This window comes from Anomaloglossus baeobatrachus, unplaced genomic scaffold (genome assembly GCF_048569485.1).
Source record: "Anomaloglossus baeobatrachus isolate aAnoBae1 unplaced genomic scaffold, aAnoBae1.hap1 Scaffold_203, whole genome shotgun sequence".
NCBI lineage: Eukaryota > Metazoa > Chordata > Amphibia > Anura > Aromobatidae > Anomaloglossus > Anomaloglossus baeobatrachus.
Window position 1 is genome coordinate 122241 of NW_027441973.1, and position 24991 is coordinate 147231.

General features: G+C 44.8%; 1 long non-coding RNA gene across 1 annotated transcript; it reads left to right on the forward strand.

Annotated features, from left to right (window-relative positions):
* Positions 1-13343: 13343 nt before the first annotated feature.
* Positions 13344-14712, forward strand: LOC142261045 (uncharacterized). The gene is made up of 4 exons (XR_012728842.1): positions 13344-13718; positions 14164-14224; positions 14322-14467; positions 14586-14712. It is a non-coding gene; the product is annotated as an uncharacterized LOC142261045 (long non-coding RNA).
* The last annotated feature ends 10279 nt before the right edge of the window (positions 14713-24991 follow it).

A 24991-nucleotide genomic window follows, 5' to 3' on the forward strand; every position in this document is an offset into this window, starting at 1 on the left:
TCCCAATAACCTGACACCCAAAATTTGCACTTTAAGGCTATGCACTAGAAATGTGAAGTTTCTCAAGAAAATTTCTCGAGAAACTTCTGGGAGTGAAAGATTTCCGGACCTCCGGAAAAAATCCGCACCAAATCCGCATGCGGATTTGCCACGGAATTGCCGCGATTTTCCCGCGGGTGGTTCTCTGCGGATTTTTGCCGGCTGTACTGCAGAAATCCGCAGGGTACCTGCGGAAATAATGGACATGTTCATTTTCTCAAGAAAGTTTCTCGAGAAATTCTTCTTGCGGAAATTTCTTGAGAAAAATCCGCACAAGTGCGCACAGCTTTTTTTTTTTTCATAGAAATTGCTGGGAAATGTCTGCACAAAGATTGCAGACATTTCTCAAGAAATTTCCGCGGCCAATCCGCGGGTAAATCCGCGGGTAAAAAGCTCTAGTGCGCACATAGCCTTAAGAGAATGTCATCAGGATTTTATACCCCAATGTAATGACCTGTATACCAAGTGACGGTTATTTTGAATAACTACTTTCTAGTAGAAATTAATTTTATTTTTTTTTAGAGAAATCCATAGTTGAAATTGTCTGCTAATGAATTACAAGTGCAGTGGGCAGGGGCTGCACTTCCGGCTCTATATACCTATAATTGACCTGTAGTATAGTGTTGTGCACCAAAATATAATCCAAAATTGGAATTTAATAAAAGATGTTTTCTTCTATAGTCACACCAATCAAGGGCTCATGAGCGGGTAGGGCTGCAATTTAAGTGCTGGCTGCAAAGCAAGTGCATATAATAATAGAATACAATATCATATTTGTGATAACTGTGTAACTGTTTAAATTATCTGGGGTATTATATATCTGCAATATCTCTGTTACTGTGAAAGGTAAACAAAAGGAGGACGTCTTGTGATTTGTGTCAGGTGATTCATTATTTGCATTGCTAGCTGCTTAGAGAATTACAAATGCCGGTCACACCAAGCGAGGGCTGCTGAGCCTTTTAAGGTTGCAATTTAAGTGCTGGCTACAAACTAAAGGCCGCTTTACACGCTGCGACATCGCTCAAGCGAACTCGTTGGGGTCACGGAATTTGTGACGCACATCCAGTCGCTTTAGCGATGCCGTTGCGTGTGACACCTTTGAGCGATTTTGCATCGTTGCAAAAACATGGAAAATCGCTCATCGGTGACATGGGGGTCCATTCTCTAATATCGTTGCTGCAGCAGTAATGAAGTTATTCCTCGTTCCTGCGGCAGTACACATCGGTATGTGTGACACCGCAGGAACGAGGAACTTCTCCTTACCTGCCTCCCGCCCGCAATGCGGAAGGAAGGAGGTGGGCGGGATGTTATGTCCCACTCATCTCTGCCCCTCCGCTTATTGGGCGCCGGATCAGTGACGCAGCTGTGACGTCGCTGTGACGCTGAACGAACCGCCCCCTTAGAAAGGAGGCGGTTCACCGGTCACAGCGACGTCGCAGGGCAGGTAAGTAGTGTGATGGGTCTGGGCGATGTTGTGCGCCACGGGCAGCCATTTGCCCATTTCGCACAACCGATGGGGGCGGGTACCCACGCTAGCGATATCGGTCACGATATCGCAGCATGTAAAGCGGCCTTTAGTATATAACACAGTTGAACACAATATCATAGTTTGACACAAGCATAGTTTGATGTTAATTTTATAGTTTTCCATTGTTTTTATCTGTTCTGTTTATCCCCATTTAGTATGTGCTCGATGGACAATGCTACCACATGTGCGTCTTGTGAGATGTTGCATGCCTTGAACAGCCATTCAAGGGTGCATATGTCTGCGCCTGATGTCAGTGTCTTATATATTTGGAAGCCCAGGTAACTGATCTAAATATGCAGCTCACAACACTCAGGAGCATTGCAAACCTGGAGAGGAGTTTAGAGCTCACTGAACTTTCTCTGGCTGGGGCCAGTATTATGGAGGAGGGTGAAGGTGGGGAAGTTCAAGACCCAGAAGTAGGTAGCTGGGTAACAGAAGAAGAGGAAGGGGAAAAAGTGTCAGGAAGCAGTAGTAAGGGGTACATATGTCTCGTCAAAAAAAATCTGACAGGTGCCCCGCCCCTATCTAAGTGTATTAAACACACCCCCTCCCCTAACATTCCAAGTGCTATCTGATTTCTACATTCCCTGTATGTTATAGGCTTTTGATTAGGAATTTGATACTGCAATCCTGATAGTGTAAATGATTAGGATCACACCATTTTATTCACTGATTATGATACAGAAATCTGATTTAGTGTAATTGATTGGAATCTTGCCATTTTATTCACTGAGGTTTTGATGCAGAAGTCATTCTGATAGTGTAATTGATTTGATTGGGCATATTATGTATATGGCCAATTATACTATTACGCGTCTTATGCTATAAAGCATTTCTTATAACACTAATTCTGATAGTGTAAAGCATTTCTTATAGCACCCATGTAGAAAGTTTGTGTTTATACTGTGTATAAAATGAAAGACAGACACAATATCAAAATGTAAAAAGTTTATTGCTCAGAATTTAATTACATTCAGTTGCACATTACAGCCTTACCAACACGACAAGTTTCTTACAATTACAATAAGTGTATCAAACCTGTTCATTTAGATACAAAGAGGACCTCATATCTGATCACAACCATCTTCACATACTTCACACACACTTACCAATACAATGAGACTCTCGCTCTCAAAGCTGCTCATAGCCAGATGCCATACATATGTTGTCTTTTTGAAATAGAGAAATATCTATAGCTGCTTATAGATAAACCCATTTAATCAACATATATTAACTTTATTAAGACATGATCAATGATCACTTCTGACTACTTGGCATAGGGGCATACAAAGCTGCTTATAAAGACATCCTGAATTGATCGAATGCTCAAGTAAAAGAGATGCGACAAAATCAGACACAATATTGTCATTTGCTTTTAAATCATTACTAAAGCATTGTAATATTTTATTGAATGACACTCCCCGCGCTATATGGTACAAAACGTAAACACAGTAATGTCTAGATACTTTGCTAAATGTGTCCTGAATCTGAATGGATTGAAAAGGATATATAGTTCACTATTTCTATTTAAGAAGGTTACAAACTCGTCAGGAAATAAAACACTTGTCGGTGAACACCCGTAACTGTCAAAGAATATTGCCTTCTTATCATCCCAAAGTACAATCAATATCCAATGTCTCCCACTTTGACCGGAACTGTCTGTATTCACAATGTAGGCAGCGTCTCTCTGGGTCACTCTATATGCCAGTAGCAAATCACACAGAAACACACCAGCAATATGCATTCTGTATAACGATCAGACTTCAACAGGTTTGTGAGATGGAAGTTATCCATAATTAGATGTAATCAAATAATACTTCTCTTCTGTGGTTGATTTGAAGTATAGTTGTGTTGAGGGCATATACTATCATATTTACAGTATGCGGGGTAGGTAGCGCAAACCGCACTTCATCATGCAGGTTACTCGATTTAACGAGCGAGAAACGACCACCAGGCTTTTGATTTGGTAATAAATCAAATGCAAACAATGTGAACCCGGCCATAAATTCTTCACGATCTATCGCCAGAGCATGATGAGTTTTAAAACGTCCAGAAACATGCGTCAAAGACATAAATTCGTGGATGGCTAAAGCATCATTGAAATTAGGTTGGAAAGGGCGGGCTGAAATCTGTTGGCCACCCAGGTAAAGCGCTACATGGCTTACATTGTAATAGTGAAGGCACAATGCGTTTTTATTGTATGACCCGTTAAAGGCTTCATTCTCTACAAAGCCCAATATAACAGTTTTTGGAATTTGTCCCAAGAAGAGGTTCTCGTGGTTTGTAATTCGCGTGCCGGCTGGAATACTGTATACTTTCATGCAGGCCCTATCAATAGCGTATTTGGCTGTCGCGGATAGTAGGTCCTGACTGTGACCTAAACGTACAGCTGGAGAGACTTGCACTCTCTTCACATAGAGAGACGCTTGTAAGATCTGCACTTTATACGGTTCCACATCACCAGACATCAAACAGAAAGTGTCCTTATTTCTCGACAACTTGATCTTGAGGTCAAGCCCATTCAGTATGAGCTTCGGTTGATTAAATACATCTCCAAAAATTGGCCCCAATAGATCCACAGGCTTAGAGTGCTCGGTTATACGCGCTCTTTTGACAAATCCAGCATTTAGACCATCCAAGGCCCGATCATTATGATGCCCCGCACTGTCTTTATAGAACAATCCAGAGGTAAACTGAGTAGATAGTGTTTGCGAGCTGTAATTTAAGAGTTTCAATGTACGCTCTATAGCTGTAGAGGTTATCTGACTGCGAGATGAGGCGATCCCCCAGAGTGCTATCAACCTCATTAAACAATGTTGTCAGGGGGTAATTTATAAATGCAACATGCACACCATCACCGATAGCCGTATTATCTTGTTTCACGATACGGCAATTTATATACAGTAGGGTATTGTTCAGATCATAATAATATTCACCGCTTCCCGATATGAAAAATTCCAGGGGGGCATTGTCTGACAGAGCCGCCACAGGTTGTACTTCTACAAAAAGCGATTTGTCGATACTTGTTTGCGTAGGGGGAATGACAAATATATCCAGTTCAGATTTTGTGCACTCTATAGAAGCATCATGTACGAAAGCCATTATAGTTGATTAGAAGATGTTGTCCACAGAGCGTCTTAAGCGGGCTTTACACGCTACGATATTTCTAGCAATTGCTAGCGATATCGTATGCAAAAGCACCCGCTGCCGTCGTGCAAGCGATATTCTGTGATCGCTGCCGCAGCGAACATTCTCGCTACGGCAGCGTCACACGCACTTACCTGGTCGGCAGCGTCACTAAGCGGCCGGCCAATCAAAGCAGAGGGGCGGAGATGAGCGGGACGAACATCCCGCCCACCTCTTTCCTTCCTCATTGTGGGCGGGACGCAGGTAAGGTAAGGTTCCTCGCTCCTGCGGTGTCACACACAGCGATGTGTGCTGCCGCAGGAACGAGGAACAACATCTATAAACAACCATTAACAATTTTTGGTTTAAGGACGACCTCTCCATGGTGAACGATTTTCACCACTTTGAAGGATGTTTAAGGTCGCTGCAATACCGTTAATGACGCTAGATGTGCGTCACTAACGACGTGACCCCGACGATAAAACATTAACTATATCGTAGCGTGTAAAGCCCCCTTTATTCTTTTCTGACAGTTTTGTCTCCTGGTGGGTTTTTTATTCATTAGCATTGGGGGCTGTGAATAGCGCACACATCTTTTTCTTTTTTGTTGTTTTTTAGCAACATAAACTATGCCGGAGCCCTCCTGTGGGTGTGTGTTTATTCTATTCATTACAGCTGATGAGAGGGATGTGACCGCATCTTTAGCAATGTTTTTGACAGCCGTCTTCACATGAGGCTTTACTATTTCCAGTCCTCTCCTGAATAATGGTACGGCTCTTCTAAAAAGGCCTCTTAAAATTCCGTCAAGACCGGCACCATACATGTACTCATCACCGCGAAAAACCTGTAATACATGACCCGATTGAGCTATGTAATATCTGGCATAGATGGTGGGGTCACCATATACCCTCTGAGACACCATTTTTCTGTGTCAACACCTCCGCGGTCTGAGATGCAATCGAACAATACTTTTTCCGTACTTGAATTTAACAGGGGTGCCCTGATCTGATAATATAGAGATTGTCACAGAATCAAAATGTTGTTTTCAAAGAGGTACATAATCGGGTCTTGTGTACTGAATGGTGACAATTTCACTGCTCTTACCAGCTACCTGAGACGTAGCTGTCACCTACAAGCTGATGTTGAATTATATCTGTGTACACATATAATGTATAAAATCCGTCTTTTATATTTGCATACGACTTCTTCTGTTCCAGACGTGTGTAATCTACAGAGGCCTCAATAAAGGGTTGTAGGCCTAAAATACGTGATAGTTTTGGGCCTGGAGCAAATTGTATCGTTGCTGAGTCTGACATGGCAACACTTCTCTTTACCTCATCGTATCAAAGTTTAAAACCATCGGGTGCCACCTTCAAAACATCAATACACTCATTAATGGCTTTTATGAAATCAGTAATGTTTGAATAAAATCCTGATTTCAAATAAAATTCTTTAGATATATCACCGCGGCGTGCTATAAAGAAATTTCCGTCATTCTGCTCAAACGTATACCATGTATGCGGATATTGAATCTCGGTGAGTGCAACTTCAAAGGGACCAGAAAGCTGTACAGGTTTTGCCAATGGTATAATTTGATATCGTGTTTTTGGGATACATTTTAGAAGAAGCATTACACGGTAGTGTTTATATAAAATGAGCCCTACTCCATGATTTATACGTCCGTCAGCTGGTCTTCTGTAATTCAACTGTTAAATGTTGTTGGCAGGCCAGCCATTTCACTAGAAAATATGTTGACCTGCTAATATGTTTTTTTCTTAAAATCTTTTCAATTTTGTAGATGCGATGCTCATCCAAAAGTATTTTTTTATTTCTTCTTTATAAAATGAACCACTGATTTCTTCTCCGTTTAAATCAGCAATTTTATAGAGGTTTTTTTTAAATTTGGTGCTGATGGCCGTAATAACAAATATTTCATCTGTGTACGTTTGTTCATACGCCTTAATGAAGATACCTTTATATCATGACACTCTCATATGACCACCGATTTTTAAAGACGGTTTAATAGGCTTAGCACTGACACTAGAAGCGTAAATATTTTTCCAGATTTGTAGTGAGTTACGCTTTGTCACATCAACAGGTGTACATCGAATTGTAGTATGATAGCTATGATTATAGCTATACACCAGATCAGGTAAAATTTCAATATACCGAAGGCCCAATTCACACGTCAGTGAAAAACACTGATGTTCTTCACTGACGTGTAAAACACGCACATGTTCCTCCATGTTCCATGATTCACGGCACACGTGGGTTGTCCATGTGCAATCCGTGATTGCATATGGACATTACTCAACTGCCTTCGCTCCTGCTGTCCATGGTGCTGAACTCATCGGCTCTCCAGCGTCCGCCCACCGCTCTCAGCAGCTACTTCCTGGTCAGCTATACCTGCTCTCATGAATATTCATGAGCCAGGCAGGAGCTACCGAGAGCGGAGGCTGCACAGCGAATCACAGGCAAGGTAAGTTGAAAATATTTAATATTTAATATGTCCATGATTTTCTGGTACGTGTTTCACGGATCACACACGGATCACACCATAGTGTGGTTCGTGGGTCATCAGTGATACCAGAAAAAAACGGACTTGTCTCCGTGCAGAATCACGGCTACGGGTGTACGCTGCACGGAGACACATTCAGTGAAAAATCACTGATGTGTGAGCAGACCCATTGATTATAATGGGTCTGCGTATGTGAGTGATTCTGGTACATATAAAAAAAAAAGCACATACGTACCAGAATCACTGACGTGTGAAGGGGGCCTAAAGGTGTTATGTTTCGTGAGATAGCGCCTCATTCGTGTTTTTAATGTATGATTAAATCGCTCTACCAAGGCTGCTTTTACAATATTGCTTGTAAAAAATTGATGAATTTTTTATATTTTACATACACATTTCAGGGCGTTATTCATAAATTCTTTGCCATGATCCATCTGTAATTTCTTTGGTATGCGTTGATTATTTTCAAATATTATTTTGAGGGATCTTGCAACAGTTGTTCCGTTCTTGTTTGGTAAGGCCACGCAAATTTTGATAAGATATCTATAACTGTAAGAATATATCTTATACCAGTGATGGCGAACCTATGGCACGCATGCCACCAGGGGCACGCTGAGCCCATTCTGCTGGCACGCGTGCTGTCGCCCGATTCTGCAGTTTTGATCTGCTAGTGCAGTGGCGCCGGCAGATCAAATCTGTGTTGGAGCGGAGGAGACCTTTCTCCTCCGCTCTGACACTCCTCCTCTCCCAGGCTGCAGGTGTGTTGCCTAGGAGACGGAGGAGTGGCGCCGGCTGCTGGCCGCGTGGGAACTGAGGACCCAGCAGCGTGCAGAGGGGGAGCGTGTGCAGGTAAGTTGTGTGTTGCTTTTTTTTTTCTTTTTTATAACTTGTGTGCGGCTGTGCCAAGGTGGGGATGGGGGGGCAGCGCCAGCATGGGGTGGGGGAACGCACATGGCATCGTGAGGTGGGGGTGAACGCACATAGCAGCGTGGGGTGGGGGGGACGCACTTGACAGCGTGGGGTGGCGGTGGGGGAACACACATGCCAGCATGGGGTGGGAACATGCATGCCAGGATGGGGAACAATGCATGCCAGGATGGAGGAAACATACATGCCAGGATGGAGGAAACATGCATGTCAGGATGGAGGAAACATGCATGCCAGGATGGGGAAAACATGCTAGAATGGAGGAAACATGCATGTCAGGATGGAGGAAACGTGCATGCCAGGATGGAGGAAACATGCATTTCAGGATGGAGGAAACATACATGCCAGGATGGAGGAAACATACATGTCAGGATGGAGGAAACATGCATGCCAGGATGGGGAAAACATGCCAGGATGGAGGAAACATGCATGCCAGGATGGGGAAAACATGCCAGGATGGAGGAAACATGCATGCCAGGATGGAGGAAACATGCCACGATAGGGTAAATTTACCAGGAAGGGGTACATTTACCTGGATGGGGGTAAATTAACCAGGATTGGGAACATTTACCAGGATGGAGGACATTTACCAGGAATGGGGTACATGCCATGATGGGGGAACATTTACAAGGATGGGCAATATGTCAGGATGGGGTACATTTACCAGCATGGGGGAACATGCCAGAATGGGTAAAATTTACCAGGATGGAGGACATTTACCAGGATGGGGCCGTGATAGGGACAAACATACCAGAATGTAGGAAATATATATCAGGATGGGGACATGTTTACCAGGAAGTGGCCGAGGAAGGGGACAGAACTACACAATGATGGGGAGGGGAGCAACTCGTACGTCTTTATGGGATTTCAAGATGTTCAGACTTTGAAATGTAGATGTGGATTACAGGGTGACATCTGATTGCATTCCATGCTAAAATCTCTGTCTAATATGTTGCAATTTTTTCCAGAAAGATCAATCCAACTTCTGTGTCTGGAAAGGGCAGGGGCTCAGCTTCAATGTGTGGTAAGCATGAGCGTGATGCCCCCTGCTGAGGAGAAGACGGCAAAGGTAAGGTTACAATTAATTATTTACATAATAGGATTGGTTGGCACTTCGGAAAAAAAATTGGGTTTAGGGCTACAGTTTGGGCACTCGGCCTGTAAAAGGTTCGCCATGACTGTCTTATACCATCATTTTCACGGGAATAATCAATCATGCTGACAAAGTCAGCCTGCCACTGTGTATCAATATCTCTCACAATAACCTTATTTGTTAAAAATCTTTTTCTCACTGGTTTGTGTAAAGTATATGCATCTTGATTATTCAGCCAATTAAGCACCTCTGTCTTTTTAATACGTTGATTGCGTGCTACACGAAATAGATTTTCAGCACCGCCACAGGAACCAACAACATTTTTAGGGTCGAAATATTGTTTTTGTAATATTTTTTTCACAACGCCGAGACCCCATGACTGAATAAATAAAAGTTATGTGATGCGAATCAAGACCCGAATGTCTCTATCAGAAATTCAGCAGTATAAATGATATTAAAAGTGTGTTATAATTTAAATATTCCTTGAAAAATATATTTTCTTTTATTGACTTTAATATTTTATTAACTTTGATATCTCATTATTGCTCTTTGTTAGCATTTCATTACCATTTTATATCTTTTTATAGACTACCGATATCTTTTTATTAAGTTTGGATAGTGTGAGCTAGCGTAATTGGGCGTTACAGAGGTGGCATGGGCTGTTCGTATGGGTTTATACAGAGGTGTGTGCTCTGCTGGAAGATGTATATACAGTATAATACAGCCTAAAGGTACTGTCACACATAACGAGATCGCTAGCGAGATCGCAGCTGAGTCACCGTTTTGGTGATGCAGTAGCGATCTCGTTAGCGATCTCGTTATGTGTGACACTTACCAGCGATCTGGCCCCTGCTGTGAGATCTCTAGTCGTTGCTGAATGGTCCAGGTCATTTTCTTCAAAGGTGATGTCCTGCTGTGCAGGACACATCGCTGTGTTTGACACTGTGTGACAGGGTCACAGTGACTGCTGAGATCGTTATACAGGGCGCTACTGCGACCTGTATCATTCCTGCATCGCTGGTAAGATCTGACTGTGTGACATCTCACCTGTGACCTCCCAGCAACTTACCTGCGATCCCTATCAGGTCGCATCGTTTTCGGGATCGCTGGTAAGTCGTTGTGTGTGACTGGGCCTTTAGGCTATGTTCCCACGGGGGAAAGTGTCCTGCAGTTATATCCGCAGGAGATTCCGCAGGAGCTCCCACCCAGAAAACCGCAGCACAACTTTGTCTGTTTCAATGCAGCGGTTTATTTGAGGAATGTCCTGCAGATATCCTGCGGGCATTCTGCATTGAGGATACAGTACCATGACTTCAGCACTGCATCCTCAATGCAGAACAAGTGCTGCAGTGATCGGGGGAGTTCATACTTACCTCCATCACACAGCACTTCTCTCCGGCATCTGTCAGCGTCTCTACACTGTGCAGGAGAAGGTGGGTGGGCCTGAACTACAGTAAGGACTATCTCTCATTCCGGGAACAAAAAGCTTTAATGGATCTGAGACTCCTTTCTATTAACCCTGATATCACACCAACGAATTCTATGAGTTCCATTCACCCTGTGCTCTCCAATCGGGAATATTATCCGGTTCAGTCACGACCGGCTATATTGGATATATTTCAGGAGCTTGTTGTAACTGAACTGGTAGAATTGAAAGAGACCATGGTTCCCCCTAAAGATAATCTGACCCATAAGGAAAGATTGGCCTTGAATGAAATAAAAAATAAATGATTTCACAATTAGGGAGGCAGATAAAGGGGGGGGGCCATTGTCTTAATGAATTCTGGTCTGTATAAGAAATTGATGTTACAGGATTTACAGGATGTGGATACAGATATTGAATTAGATAGAGATCCCACCAGACACTTTAATAATTTATTGTTGAAAAATTTGGAAGAAGGTGTGTGTGTGGGAGCTATCAATGATAAAACGAAGGATTTCTTATTCAATAAGAATCCCGTTATACCAATTTACCACTATCTTCCGAAATTCCACAAAAATGTATTCCCCCCCTCCTCTGCGCCCAATAGTTTCAGGCATTGGTTCACTGGGGGAAAACTTGGGGGGATGGATTGATCAGTTTCTACAACCGCTGATTTTGGAGATACCGGGTTTCATTAGGGACACCAAGGAAGTGGTAAAAGCTTTAGATTGTTACAATTGGAAACCCTTCTATAGTTGGATCTCCTGTGATGTGGTATCTTTATACCCATCTATACCTCACAATGTGGCACTACGTTGCTTATCCCATCACTTAGATAAATTTAGTGATTATGACATCTGCTTAAAGGATTTTTTGATCTCATCAATTGATTTTTTGTTAAAACATAATTATTTTTCCTTTTGATAAAAAGTTTTATCTACAGTGCAGAGGAGTCAGCATGGGGGCTCGCTTCTCCCCCTGGCTTGCAAATATTGTCATGGCGAGGTGGGAGGAAGATTTCCTGTATGCTGACAATAATTCATTTTCAAAATATTTGCAATGGTATGGCAGATATCTAGATGATCTGCTTATGATCTGGTCAGGTCTTCAGGACATTATACAGCAATTTGTCTCATATATGAATAATAATGACTTTAATCTAAAGTTTACGTACCATAATCATCCAAAGATTATGAATTTTGTAGACATCACATTATCCATAAATTCTTTGGATTTAGTCACAATCACGCCATACCGCAAACCTACAGCTACAAATTCTATATTAACGGCAGATTCCTGCCATAGTCTGCATACCAAAAATAATATCCCAGTAGGAGAGCTTATCCGTACAAAACGCAACTGTTCCCAGTCTAGTGACTACATTAGGGAAGAAAGTCAGATCTGTGATAGATTATCTAACAGAGGGTATCGCCCCTGGGTTTTAAATAGAGCTAAACAAATAGTGGGTGAAATTAATAGGAAAGACCTACTGTATAAGAATAAACTATCTTATAAAAAGAGAACCAACAACAATATTGTTTTTTTTCACCAATTACAGTAACCAATATGCTGCCATCACACATATCGTGAAAAAATATTTACCGATATTGAATGATGATCCAGTATTGAAACAAGTGATACAGGGCAATGTTGTTTGTGTCGCAAAACGAGCCCCAACACTTACGAATATACTTTCACCAAGTTTATTTGTGAGTGATGATGGACACACAGAGAGATCCTCCTGGATTACTTTGAAGGGATTTTACAAATGTGGTGCAACCAGGTGCAAAACTTGTAATTTTGCACAAAAAGGAAAAACTTTCCACTCTATTGTGAATCAAAAAACATTTTCTATAGGCTCTTTAATCAATTGCAACTCTACCTTTGTTGTATATCTGATCACGTGTAGTATATGCAAGGTACAATATACTGGTTGCACGACGGGTCCCCTTAAGGTTAGGATCAGGAGGCATCTCTCAGATGTCACTAAACAAAATGTGATCGCAATTTCTGCAGTATGAAAACACTTTGCATCTGTTCACAGGGGTGATGTTAGCGGCTTTCAATTTATGGGTGTAGAACAGGTTCATAGACCAGTCTGGGGTGGAGATCACAGAAGGAAACTCCTCAACAGGGAATCCTTCTGGATCTTCACCCTGGGCACCAGACACCCTAATGGCCTAAATAATCGTCAGGATTTAATTCTACAATATTAACCATGCGGGTATTTTTTTAATTGAATTTTTTCAAATAATTCCTTTTTAGTCCATATGGTTTCCTGATGGTCCCGTTATTTAATTAATGCATAGGATGATTGTCCTCACACAATGGAATTGTAGATGTATTTATGTTTCCAGAGGTTATAGATTTATCTATTCTGGATCATTTTTATAACAAATTTTTATTCGATGTGATTCATATGCATTTGACTTGTGTTCTGTCTCTGACTTATATTTATGGAGAACTTTATAATGACATTTATACATGTTATTCTATTTAATCTTAATTCTTGGATTGTACTATTGATATGTTCTCTATTGATTTAATATTTATATGTCTATTGCCTAAATATAAAATGGCTATTTATTATATGTAATATGTGTAGAATTAAGGAGCACATATACATCCTGTTCTCCCACTATTTTGTAAAGATTGTTGTCTTGATTTTTATATTTTAACATGTGTGTCATTGTATGTTTTTATCCACTCCAGTCTTCCCTTTTTCTTTCCTCTCTGCTGGATATCCTACAACTATTTTGTTGGGAGTTGCCCTGAGTAACTAACACATGTGTGTCTGATTGTAGGAAGCGGAGAGTTTGGACAAAGGGAAGCTGAATGCATTTGCTACCAGAACATGAGTAAGACATAACGTCGAAACGCGTTGTTCTGTTGGTCATGCGACTTATGCCTCTTCTTGCTGGACTTTTTGTGATTAATTTACTCTAATAAAATGGACTTTTAATTCTCCCTCCTGGCGCTGGATATACTCCTTTTTTCTCTTCCATATTGATTGGTTGCCAAACCATTTCCTTGCGCAGGAGTTGGATTATTTCAGCAAGGCAGCACGGTGAGCTGGACTTTCTTTTTCTATAGTATTTATATTTACAGTAGTAGTTGTAATTCGTAGCACGTAAAATGTAGTTTATTTATAATTTAGTCATATATTCAATATATTAGTTAATAATTGTTCTCATTTAATTTGCACAATTGTTTATACTGTCTGAGGGTGTTTGTGTTCTCCTACATTATTTAATTATCATCCCATAGTATGGTTTCTAGTGGTTTGATGTTTGGTGTGTTTAACATTACACTAGTTATGTAATTGGTAATAATTTAGATGATATAGAACAACATTTGGATCTATTTAATCCAACTGTCTAATATATTGCATAGGTACAACGTCAACATTATAGATATATAATGTTTATTATATAGCATATCAAGTCTATTTGTCCTTTGGTATAGATTTGCATGAAATACTATGGAAAATTCACACAGGCTTAATATTTTAGATGGAAGTTCAATATTTTATGGATGAATTTGATGATAGCCTTCCCAATGCCCAACAATTTGGTATGTATTATTCTGAATAGAACTGTAAATGTTACATCATCCTGGTTGAAAAATTGCATAGTATACTACTTTTATATGTATCTCTTTCTTGTTTAAGAGGACACTTTATGGACTGCAGTGTTTCCGATGTATTTTTACGTGCTATGAGTGATGATGTTGGTGCTGATGCGGGTGCAGCGGTGGTAACTGATGCTAATACTAGTCTGTGAGCAAGCGGGACTAATTTACAGCAGACTATGTGCGGTAAGCTGCATATATAGCTATATATTTATATATGTGTGGTGGAGTAAATACTAATTCATTATGCATCTGTCGCGTTTGCTTTGAATATTATTTTTATATTATTTCTTCCTTTCTTAAGATGACTTTATGGATTTTGATCTTGACCCTATGTTATTAAGCGCTATGGAGTATGATGCCAGCAACATGATGGTGGCAGGGGCACGGACTGGTGCTAATTCTAGTGCTGCTACAAGCAATATTAATTTACTACAGGCTATCGCTGGTAAGTTGTATGTATGTATGTATGTATGCATGTATGTGTATATGTATGTATATGTATATATATATATATATATATATATATATATATATATATATATATGTATGTATATAATATAAACATATATATATATATATGTGTATATATATATATGTATGTATGTGTGTGTGTATATGTATATATATATATGTGTGTGTATATGTATGTATGTATGTATGTATGTGTATATATATATATATATATATATATATATATATATACATACGTACATACATACATACATACATACATACATACATACATACATACATAGTAAATTTTATACAGATGTTTTGCATCCGGACTACGGGACTGGCACCCATCAGACTCCTACACCAGCTAAAAAACGTGGCACGCCACTACACCTGATCCCAGCGAATAGAAAATGTAATGAGTACTCAGTAATGGTCGTGAGCAAAAGAAATGAATTTTTGCCACAGACTAATGGTTATATATTTTATTCATAGACCATAAACTGATGTGGAAGAAAAGCTTATTTTCAAAAGAAAATACACCCACCTAACCTAGGAAAGCAAGTATTCCCACAACAGCAGCCGCTGCTGCAGCAACTAATATGGTGACATCGACTATCACTTCACCGCCTCACAGCTGTAAGTATGTATTTAGATATTTGTGTATACAGTCTTTATACATGCAATCTTCACATTGTTTCACATGTTTCTGACACAACTATAACTTTTCTTTTAGCTACACACGCTGTCCAGAAAAAAACAGCTAGTGCGGTTCTACAACCACTAGCGGAGCATGATGCTAACAGTACTACAGTGCGAGTCGAAGTAAACGCGACTAACAGGAGTGTGTGAACACATCCTCTATCACCGCTTTGTGTGGAAGGACAAGAAGGAAGCGCTGTGCCAGCCAAACATCGTGAAAAGACATGTCCAATACCGATGCCCCGTAAATTCGAGCAACGCTTAATCAAGACCGCAACTGACTCGCCCACCCCAGGGCTATGGGACACCCGGTGCCGGACTAGTCCGGTGGTAGTCAGTGGTGGCTGGGCCCGGCTCCGTGGCCCTGGTGGGTGTCAGTTGAATATGTGGCTTGAATTAAAGTTTGTGTTCGTGACGCCACCTGTGGTATGCGGCTATTAAGCCGCCGCTGCTGTGTGAGGCCACCGGGATGATGTTATGGCAGCAATGGTAGTACTGCTCCCCACAGGTGGAGCAATGCCCGGGGCACGGTTGGTGTTTGTGGAAGTCTATGGTGCTGCGTGACTAACACGGTGCAGGGCCGACAAGCAATGAAAGAAACAGGCACAAACAGTAGTCTCTTTACCTTCTCCTCTTTTACTCGGCAGAAACTTAGTCCAGGGAGACCGTCACAGATGGTAAAGATGGTCCGGCCGGCCTGGAAGTGCCTGGGGTGATCTTTGGCCAGTTGAGTATGAGGCCTACTCCTTAATCTTTCTCTGCTGTGTTAGGACACTGCACTTTGGGTTTGCAATTGCCCTCTTGCTGCTGGGACTTGTTGTTCGTCCCCTTTTCTGTGTGGTAGACTGCGCAGGCCCTCTCTGGTGCTTCTCTGCTGGAGTCTACACCGGGCCCTTGGGATGCAGCTGTACCTTCAGATTGCTTCTGGGACAGGGGGCTTACAGCTCTCCTGCCCTCCGGATTCAGCTACCAGGGATGGATTTTATGCCCTGGCAACTACAGACTCCGATGTCCGAGTCCCTGCTGTGCCTCTCTGCTCCCCTTGCTTCACTGGGCCAAGCTATTCCAGCTCTAGGCCCCAGTTTACAAGGCAGCACTACTCTGCGTCTGCACTCTTTCACTTCTGTCTCCAGACTAACCACCACTTCCTCCTTCCAGCCAGACTTAAGGAATGCTCCCTGAAGTTCCAGGTTCAGAGCTCCCTCTGCTGGCCGGAGGGAGAACTGTGTTGAGTGTTAACTTACTGGCCAATAGATCTCCCAATTACCTCCAGGCTCAGCATTAACCCTTTTGGGAGGGCAATGCTGTTGTGGCGACCAGGTCCTGGGGCGCCACACTCCCCCTTAGTTAAATTCAGTACTCCCGGACTGTAGAAACAAACATGACATGTTAGAACATTTCATCCCATTATGGGAGGCGCAAATACTTTAACGTTACAACCTTAAACATTACTATAAGAGTCCAGTGTGGCTCCCTGCCGGGTGTCCATTACACTGCTCCATGGGGGACCCGCCGCGTTCAAACCCCCAACGTAGGCTCTGGGCGTGCGTCAGAGCATTGATGACCCCACTCTATGCACGCCGGACGGGTTTTTCTTCAGGGGTGTTGAGCACACTGGTGCTAACTATGAACAATTTAGGTGTTGGCCACCCATAGTCCAGTGGCCCAATTGTCCATTTTCGCAATCAAAGAAAAAGAAAACATTTTGTACACAACATGACAGACATTTTGCATAACTATTTACATTCTAATAAGTACTCTTTCCCTTATACAGTTGACTCCCTATACCTTAGAGGGGGTTGTCCCCGAGTGCTGCGCTGGGACCTACGTAGCTCTGGTGTTTGCCCCTGACTACGTGGTGCGTCTTCTATCTCAGCGCTACAGGTGGGCCTAACCCCCATAGGTAAGCGTGATGGTTGCCTTTGTAATCTAAGAGTCGCCAAGGGTATGACAGGTTCACCACTGACAGGGGGTTGATCCTCCTGTTCCACTGCTGGCGTGTCATCTCGTGCTGGAGCGGACGATTCTTTAGGTGGATCCGGAACCTTTTCCGTTTCTGGCTCGACCAACTGCGGAAACGTCAAAACTGGTACCACTATGGCATTGTTTATTCGGGTCCAAGTTTTGGGGAACTTTCCAAGGATGGTTTGAATCATCTCCCCTTCTTTCTCTTGACTTTGGGGACTTCCTTGTACTCCTTCCATTTCTCTTTGGATTCTGCACCGTTCAGGGCACGCTTTCAGGCGGTCTCGGGAAATTGCTTGATAGGTCTTGCCTTCATCTTTGCTTATGAGGCATACCTTACTATTGTCAAAGTTGGAGGGGATAATGGTGTAGGGCTCGCTTTCCCACTGATCATCCAATTTATGCGCCTTCCGCTTCTTCTTGAGGACTTGTTCTCCAGGTGCTAAGGGAGTTGCTGGGGCTGTTTGATTGTAATGCTGTTCTTGTCTCGTTCTTGCTTGAGACAGGCTCCTCTCTACGCACTCCTGGACCTTACGGTACCGCTGCTGCCGTTCTGTATCCCAATCCTCTATTTCTTGAACCGCCTCAGGTGACACAGTCCCCATCTCAAAGTCTACAGGCAACTTGCCTGGTCTGGCTCGCATCAGGTAAGCGGGGCTGCAGTTGGTCGAATTCACTGGGATGTGGTTGTACAGGTCTACCAGATCTGGCAACTTTTCTGGCCATTGGTTCCTTTCCTCCAGCGGTAGGGTCTTCAGCATATCAATAACCACATGGTTCATTTTCTCGCACAGTCCATTGGTTTGGGGGTGGTACGGTGTGGTTCGGATTTTCTTACAACCGTACATGTTACAGAACTCTTGGAACACTTCAGCCTCGAATGCAGGACCCTGATCAGTCAGTACCCTTTCCGGATAGCCGTGAGGTCGGCAAAAGGATGCCTGGAACGCTCTAGCTGCTGTCCTGGCTGTCTGGTCCTTCACAGGCACTACTACCAGGAAACGAGAGTAATGGTCCACAATGGTGAGGGCGTACACATAGCCTGACCGGCTTGGTGTTAACTTCACGTGGTCCAGGGCCACCAACTCCAGGGGCTGCTTTGTGACAATTGGCTGCAAGGGAGACCTTTGGCTGGCATCGTCTTTCCGCCTCAGGTTACACGGGCCACAGTCTCGGCACCACTTCTCGATCATCTTTCTCATGTGCACCCAATAGAACCGATCACGGAGTAGGGCCTCCAACTTCTTCCACCCGAAGTGTCCTGCGTTATCATGATACGCTGCTAGGACCATTGGAGCATCTCTCTGCGGAACCACTATCTGCCAGACAAGTTCATTTGTTCGATAGTTGACATATCTCTTGCAGAGCTTGCCTTGGTAGGTGAACAGTCGTCCCCTCTCCTTCCACAGCTGCTGGGCTTCCTCTGGAGCGTCTGGGCCAAGATGGGTCTCAGCTTGCGCTAGCTTCTCTTTGACCAATCGCACGGCCGGGTCACCGTTCTGTGTTTCTTCCCAATTATGGTGGAGTAAGGGGTTGACCGAGACCCCGTGCTGGCTTGAGCGCTTCACTCCCACAGCATGCTCACACTGGGACACACCTTGGTGATGGAAAGCCGGTAACTCTATCTCTTCGAGTTCATCCATGTCTTCTCCAGACTCGGGCAAGTGAGGCATTCTGGACAGCGCATCAGCATTGTTATTCTTCTTGCCAGCCCGATACTTGATGGTAAAGTCAAAGTTAGACAGCCGGGCCATCCATCGCTGTTCCATCGCACCTAACTTGGCTGTTGCCAGGTGTGTCAACGGATTGTTGTCCGTGAAGATGGTGAACTTGGCCGATGCCAGATAGTGCTTGAAGCGTTCAGTCACTGCCCAAACAATAGCGAGGAACTCCAGCTTGAAGGAACTGTAGTTTTCTGGATTCCTTTCTGTGGGCCGAAGCTTCCTACTGGCGTACGCTATCACCCTCTCTCTGCCTCCCTGTACCTGGGACAGAACTGCTCCCAGTCCCACGTTGCTGGCGTCTGTATACAGTACAAACGGTTGGCTGTAGTCAGGGTAGGCCAGAATTTCTTCTCCCGTGAAAGCCCCTTTCAGCCGGACAAAGGATGTTTCCAGTTGGCTGCTCCATTCAAATGGAGGGCTCTGCTTCTTAGCCTGCTTTGGCTGGCCCACCAGGAGATCTTGAAGGGGCGCTGCTATCTTGGTGAAACCATCAATGAACCTTCGGTAGTAGCCCACCAGTCCAAGGAACTGCCGCACCTCCTTCACTGTGGTGGGTCTTGGCCAGTCCTTGATTACAGTGACTTTCTCCGGATCAGGTGCCACACCTTCTGCGCTGACCACATGACCCAGGTACTGTACCTTTGGCTTCAAGAGGTGACATTTGGACGGCTTGATCTTCAGGCCATATTTCGACAAGGATTCAAACACTTCTGCTAAGTGCTTCAGGTGGTCCTCATAAGTCTTGGAGTAGACTATTACGTCATCCAGGTACAACAGCACGGTTTCAAAGTTGTGGTGGCCCAAGCAGCACTCCATCAACCTTTGGAATGTCCCTGGGGCGTTGCAGAGCCCGAATGGCATACAATTGAACTCACAGAGGCCCATTGGTGTCGTGAATGCAGTCTTCTCCTTGTCCGCCTCTGCCACGGGAACCTGCCAATACCCACTGGTGAGATCCAAGGTGGAGAAATAGTTAGCTGACTTTAAGGCTGTTAGTGACTCCTCTATTCTGGGCAGTGGATAAGCATCTTTATGTGTAATGCGGTTAATTTGCCTGTAATCTACACACATTCTCATTGTACCATCTTTTTTCTTTACGAGCACTAGTGGAGCTGCCCAGGGGCTACAACTATCTCTGATAACCCCAGCCTCCTTCATTTCCCGTAACATTTCCTTGGCACACTGATACTGTGCGGGGGGTACAGGGCGGTATCTCTCTTTAATGGGATGATGATCACCCGTGGGGATTTGATGTTTAACCCCTTTCACCTGCCCAAAATCTAGGGGGTGTTTGCTGAAGACCCGCTCGTACTCCTGTACCACCCGGTAAACCCCATGCTTTTGGTGCGAGGGGGTGGAGTCGGTGCCTACATGTAATTTTTGGCACCAGTCTTCCGGCTGCCCCTTGGAGCCATTGTCTTCCGCCTGGTCGGACGGGATCAAGGGTTCCACTGCTTTAATGGTATTGTTACTGACAGTGTACAGTTTTGCTACAGTGGCGTACCGGGGCAATTTGGCCTCCTCCTCCCCACAATTCTGGACACGGACGGGCACTCTCCCCTTGCGGACGTCCGCTACCCCTCTGGCTATCAGGACTCCAGGCCTACTGTCTGAATACACTGGTTCTACCAAGGCATGGTAATCCTGACCCTTGAGGCCTATTGCTGCCCGACACCATATCAACATTTCACTTCTTGGGGGTATTACAATGGGGAGGGGGTCACTTACCCTCACACTGCCAATTTCTCCTCCGGCTAGCTCTACTTGCTGCCTCCTCATCAGGGCTCTGATCTCCCTCTGTAGGGCACGCTGCTGCCCGGAGCTGGCAGTTTCAGACGCCTGTTGCAACAAAATTATCACTTCGGCAATACAATTTTCTATCACATTTGTACCAATGGTTAGCAGTGGGTCAGATTCTTTGCGATCTATATCTACAATTATCATCCCCTGACATGGCAATTCCACCCGCCCCACTTTAATGGTTACTTCTTTGTACCCAATTTGAGGTAAGGGCTGACCATTACTGGCCACAATCGTTAAATCATCATCTGGGCCATGGTCAATGTCTGAATCAGCCCAATATCTTTTGTACAGTTTGTGGGGGATGGTTGTTACCTGGGACCCCGTATCCAGGAGGGCATTCAAAGGGATCCCATCCAGCACAATGGGAAGGACCGGGCGTCCTCCCACATACTTGCTGCGGCTGGGGTTTGAGCCGGGCTTCCTTACACCTGGGGGTTGGCTCCTGGCCCCAGGCTCGGCCCGTTTAAAGGACAGCGTCGTGCAATGTGGCCCGCCTGGTTGCAGTGGCGGCAGATCGGTTGTCCTGTTGAATCATACCGGTCTGTGTCTCTGCCTCGGGTCGGCGGAATCCTCCTCTGTCGCATCCATGGGACGTCTTCTGGGCTGGAGGCCAACTCGATTTTTGCAGGCGAGGGGGTCATTTGTAGAGACTGCACGGTCTTGGCAAGGGCAGCTACAGTCTTGGTCAGCTCCTGGACCTGCTGTCTGAGCTCTGCAGTGGGATCCTTATCCAGGGACTGCGCCTCAGCCCCTGCAGTGGCTCGTGTTGCAGGCACCACCCCAGGGTACGTGATAGCAAGAGGCCGGAGGGGTACTGGGTCATTCGGTGTAGATTCTCTCAGTACCCTGATGGCCTGGTCCTTAAACTTGGCAAAGTCCAGAGCAGGGTTCTGCAGGACCATGATACGCAGCTGGGTCCTGTGGGCATCTGACAGGAGCCCCTCTATGAACTGCTCAGTTAGGAGTTTGTCTTCTTCACGTACACTCTCTGGGTCCACCTGTTTAACTGCTTTCAGGGCCTCCTGCAAGTTTAAGGCATAGTTCCTTATGCTGTCTGTGGCCCGCTGTTTGCACCCAAAGAATCTCATCTTTATCTCTGCTGCGGTGCGGGTGTCAAAAGTACTCTTTAGCTTGGCCAGTATCTGGGCTGCTGTCCCTTTATCTGTATCAGGCCAGGACTTCGCTTCACGCTGGGCTGCGCCGGCTAGCTGCCCCATTACTATGCCCACCTTCTGGCTCTCAGTCAGCGGATACACCCGGAACAAGCTGTGCAGGCTTTCTCTGAAGTCACTCAAGGTATGGGACTCCCCGGAGTACTGCGGCAGCCATTCTGCTCCTGGTATGTACGGCATGGTGATCGGCATTACCGGCGCTACAGTGGGGGCTGGGGCGACGGCGACTGGGACTACTTCGGCCGGTGCTGCGGCGCCCTGGGCGATGGCAGCCACCTGCTCTCCCTCGGAGTCGGACATCTTCCTCCCCCTTAGTGAACCTTACCAGGCTCCGTTCACTTTTCAAATTTTCTTCCGGGTCGTGCGGGGTTAACAGCGCTCTGCTCTGATGGCGCGCTCCCTTCGCGCTCTTTGTCAGGCACGCCCCCCTTCTTCCTGCGCTCGGCGCGGCTAATGGCGGCGGCAATTTACAACCAGTACACAGTCTTTTACACAGTTCTTCAGGCGCACAGTACCCGGTGTGACCGGGCACGAAATCCTGTTCGTGACGCCAAAGTTGACTCGCCCACCCCAGGGCTATGGGACACCCGGTGCCGGACTAGTCCGGTGGTAGTCAGTGGTGGCTGGGCCCGGCTCCGTGGCCCTGGTGGGTGTCAGTTGAATATGTGGCTTGAATTAAAGTTTGTGTTCGTGACGCCACCTGTGGTATGCGGCTATTAAGCCGCCGCTGCTGTGTGAGGCCACCGGGATGATGTTATGGCAGCAATGGTAGTACTGCTCCCCACAGGTGGAGCAATGCCCGGGGCACGGTTGGTGTTTGTGGAAGTCTATGGTGCTGCGTGACTAACACGGTGCAGGGCCGACAAGCAATGAAAGAAACAGGCACAAACAGTAGTCTCTTTACCTTCTCCTCTTTTACTCGGCAGAAACTTAGTCCAGGGAGACCGTCACAGATGGTAAAGATGGTCCGGCCGGCCTGGAAGTGCCTGGGGTGATCTTTGGCCAGTTGAGTATGAGGCCTACTCCTTAATCTTTCTCTGCTGTGTTAGGACACTGCACTTTGGGTTTGCAATTGCCCTCTTGCTGCTGGGACTTGTTGTTCGTCCCCTTTTCTGTGTGGTAGACTGCGCAGGCCCTCTCTGGTGCTTCTCTGCTGGAGTCTACACCGGGCCCTTGGGATGCAGCTGTACCTTCAGATTGCTTCTGGGACAGGGGGCTTACAGCTCTCCTGCCCTCCGGATTCAGCTACCAGGGATGGATTTTATGCCCTGGCAACTACAGACTCCGATGTCCGAGTCCCTGCTGTGCCTCTCTGCTCCCCTTGCTTCACTGGGCCAAGCTATTCCAGCTCTAGGCCCCAGTTTACAAGGCAGCACTACTCTGCGTCTGCACTCTTTCACTTCTGTCTCCAGACTAACCACCACTTCCTCCTTCCAGCCAGACTTAAGGAATGCTCCCTGAAGTTCCAGGTTCAGAGCTCCCCCTGCTGGCCGGAGGGAGAACTGTGTTGAGTGTTAACTTACTGGCCAATAGATCTCCCAATTACCTCCAGGCTCAGCATTAACCCTTTTGGGAGGGCAATGCTGTTGTGGCGACCAGGTCCTGGGGCGCCACACAACAACACCATAACCCACAATAACACAGAGCACAACCACGATTGACCTGATACAAGCAGAATGTGTTGCGCCAACAACACAGAGCATACCAACAACTCGCAAGACTCAAGCGGATCGGGAAGCACTCGATAGAGAAATCGACCAGTTAGCTGATGGTAAGACTGTGCGTCATGATTTTAATATTGTGAAGCCCTTGAAGAGGCGACGTTCAGGACATAGTAAAAGTAAAAAACAAAAACTTAACGCAGCGGAAACATGCATAGGTTCCATTGGTTGGTACGGAGAAGAAATTAAAATGGCGGCAAAGTACGTTGAATACAGAAATGTACGTTGCCAGATTTTTTTCTGTGATACCTATGATAGGTTATTATCAGCACCCCCAACACGTGAAAATGTTGCCGAGCTACATGCTTTCACAAAGCAGTATGGAGATGTACCATCTGATGATTCAAATAAATCGATTTGACTAAAAATTGTTGGATATGGAATGCATAAATTGCCTAAAATTACGTTACATAGGTCTAATAGGTCTAGAGTTATAAAACGAGCTGTAAAGCTATTAATGAATGCTAGACACTCACTAGCTGAGAGAAGGTGCAAAGAGGCCACAATAACTACACAAGATCCACAGGCCCCGATAAACCACCCAAACCAGTCTTTACCATCCCAAAATATAGCTGTAGATGACAGCAACATTGCGTTTCCAAGTTCACAAAGCGACTCATATATTGAAACACATGCTGAAAATGTACATGACCATGTTGGCGCTGGTGATGTTGCTGATAATGCTGAAGGTAGTAATGTACAGGGCGTTAATGCTAGTAGCGATAATGTATGGGTCACTGGTAATCCTGTCGTTTTACACTATTTTTATCACCATGAAAGACAGCTCCGCAATTTCAACACACGCATGCATAGCGGTCATTTTAAATTTGTAAATTTAGAGCGAAATACATTCATTTGTAGAGGCCCTGAATGTTGTCCATGATTCCATTCAATCATTACTGGACAGAATCATCAGAGACATTGAGCTTGGTGACTTTGTTCAGTTAAGACTTGAAGGCAGTGACACCTTAGACCATGGGTCCCCAATTCCAGTCCTCAAGGGCCGCCAACAGTGCATGTTTTCAGGATTTCCTTAGTATTGCACAGGTGATAATTTAATCACCTGCACAGTTGATGATTCCAACACCCATGCAATGCTAAGGAAATCCTGAAAACATGCACTGTTGGCGGCCCTCGAGGACTGGAGTTGGGGAACCCTGCCTTAGA